The sequence below is a fragment of the Triticum aestivum genome, chromosome 3D (genome assembly GCF_018294505.1).
Source record: "Triticum aestivum cultivar Chinese Spring chromosome 3D, IWGSC CS RefSeq v2.1, whole genome shotgun sequence".
NCBI classification, from domain to species: domain Eukaryota; kingdom Viridiplantae; phylum Streptophyta; class Magnoliopsida; order Poales; family Poaceae; genus Triticum; species Triticum aestivum.
In genome coordinates, this window is record NC_057802.1 from 80,493,824 (window position 1) to 80,496,575 (window position 2,752).

Here is a 2,752-nt window from a genome sequence, read left to right on the forward strand (position 1 = left end):
AATAGATAGAGTTTTCCGAAGAAACCTGCTAGTGGAGGAAGGGAAGGTTTCGCGAGACTCTGCTTGGGAAACGGGTCGATTACTCGGGGCGTTCTATCATTGTTGTGGGTCCTTCGCTTTCATTACATCAATGTGGATTACCTCTAGAGATAGCAATAAAGCTTTTTCAGCTATTTGTAATTCGCGATTTAATCACGAAACGCGCCACTTCTAATGTAAGGATTGCTAAAAGGAAAATTTGGGAAACGGGGCTAAGCGATCTGCCGAAGCTGTGGGATGTCAAAATGCATCGGTAGGGGAGCGTTCCGCCTTAGAGGGAAGCAACCGCGAAAGCGGGGGTCGACGAGAGCTAAACTTGGATATGGAAGTCTTCTTTCGTTTAGGGTGAAGTAAGACCAAGCTCATGAGCTTATTATCCTAGGTCGTAACAAATTAGTTGATAGTGATAGGATCCCTTTTTTGGCGTCCCCATGTCCCCCCTGTGGCTCGCAAACCCCAAGTTTGTCTATGAAGAGCTAATCTAATTGTATTTTTTTCTAGAATGGATTTCTTATGTGGAATACTAATGGATAGGGCTTCGTTGCTAAGTGCTTTCTTGGTATCCTAAATATAAGATTAATACTTCAAGTTGCTGAGTTGAGAAAGAGATGGTTGAATATAGGGCGCGGTCAGCGAGAGTTAATTATTGGGGACAGACAGACTGGCAAAACAGCAGTAGCCACAGATACAATTCTCAATCAAAAAGGGCAAGGTGTCTAAGTTTCTCGATGAGGATAATTAATTCGGTCGTTGTGGTCGGACTCTATTATGGATTTCTGACTACATTCTCCATAGGTCCCTCTTCGGGTCCCAAAAGCGCGTGATAAATGCCACCGAAGCCTAAGACTGCGGAGGAAATTAGGTGAAGTACGCCAGATACAAAGTACGGAAAAGTATCTAGAACTTCCCCCCTGGACCTACTCCCCAACAGAGGTCAATCTTTGCCTATTAGGCAAGAGGATAGCAAGTTCTAAATTCTGTCTCGGTAGGACATGGATTTCGAATCCATAGTCAATCCTACTTTCGATAGGACCAGTTGACAATTGAATCCAAGAATTGATATTGGCGCGATCTAACCTATTATGGGGAATCGGTCCTGCACTTGTCAAGCCGACATTCTCGCTTCCGCTTCGTCGACCCCCGCTTTCGCGGTTGCTTCCCTCTAAGGCGGAACGCTCCCCTACCGATGCATTTTGACATCCCACAGCTTCGGCAGATCGCTTAGCCCCGTTCATCTTCAGCGCAAGGGCGCTCGATCAAATCCGATAAAGGGCTTTTTAAATTAGTGGTAGAGTAATCTCGTGCTAAGACGTAAGTCGTTGGTTCGACCAGGATCGAATCTATGGAAGCATTGGTTTATACGTTCCTTTTAGTTTCGACTTCAGGGATAATTTTTTTCGCTATCTTCTTCCGAGAACCACCTAAGGTTCCACCAACTCCAACTAATTCTTATATAAAGAAAACTTTCTCGTTTCACTTTGTCTCGCTTTCTCTAGAATCTCTAGAACAATAAGCAAAAGGAGAGAGAGGGATTCGAACCCTCGATAGTTCCTAGAACTATACCGGTTTTCAAGACCGGAGCTATCAACCACTCAGCCATCTCTCCACAGCCTAATCATTATTTTAATCCAAAAAAATTTAAAAATGGGTAAAAGCCGAGAAGTTTTATATTTTTATATTATGAACCTTCGATTCTAAAATTTAAATTCTTCTACATTGAATGGATTTTTTTTACAGACCAGAGGGGCTATCTAAATCCTAAAGTAAAGGTGAGCGATCGAAGTAGAAGTACCAACGGCTCAGTGTCATGAACCTTCTCCATCTGATTCAATAAGGGGGAATTAGCCTTCTTGTCCCCAGATAGGGGGACTTCTTACTTAAATGAAATTATTTTATTCTTTTAGTTGGAGTTGGTGGAACCTTAGGTGGTTCTCGGAAGAAGATAGCGAAAAAAATTATCCCTAAAGTCGAAACTAAAAGGAAAGTTTTTTCCTTTTATTTTAGGAATTTTTGGAACAGAACATTTCAACAAAGGAAGTCTTTCACCGGTCAAACAAGACGTAAAGCGCCCAACTCATAATTGGTAAATTTGCGGGTTCAATTCCTGCTGGATAAATTCCACCCGCCCAAGTAGAGAACTGTTACAAATAAAGAAGAAACTAATAAATTTAGGTAAGAAACGATTACGAAAAATTGGATCGGATTTTGCAGTTCTTTTTTCTGTAGTACCTCGACGTGACATGAGCGTGAAAGAGGTTCAAAAGAGGAAAGGCTTGCGGTGGATACCTAGGCACCTAGAGACGAGGAAGGGCGTAGCAAGCGACGAAATGCTTCGGGGAGTTGAAAATAAGCATTAACTTAGATTTTCCCAAGATTTTGGCTGCTATTCCGAATTACTCTATTATTTCGAAGCCAATGAAAAGTAAGTAGAACCTACAAAAATGGGGTTTTCTATTGATGCCTTGAATAACATATAGATAATAAATACAGAAGTTGCGGTCAATAAGGTAGGGATCATCAAAACACCGAACCATCCGATGTAAAGACGATTTTCAGTGCTAGTTATCCAGTTGCAGAAGCGACCTGACCATCGATGAACTGATCGGATTAACCAACCAAAGTTGGCCTCGGTCCATTTGCTCCCCTAGCTTTCGTCTCTCAGTGTCAGTGTCGGCCCAGCAGAGTGCTTTCGCCGTTGGTGTTCTTTCCAATC

At 42.4% G+C, this 2,752-nt stretch overlaps 1 non-coding gene across 1 annotated transcript; it reads right to left on the minus strand.

Moving 5' to 3' along the window:
* Nucleotides 1–1,557: 1,557 nt before the first annotated feature.
* On the minus strand, nt 1,558–1,645 carry TRNAS-UGA (transfer RNA serine (anticodon UGA)). The gene has a single exon. It is a non-coding gene; the product is annotated as a tRNA-Ser (tRNA).
* Between the last annotated feature and the right edge of the window lie 1,107 nt (nt 1,646–2,752).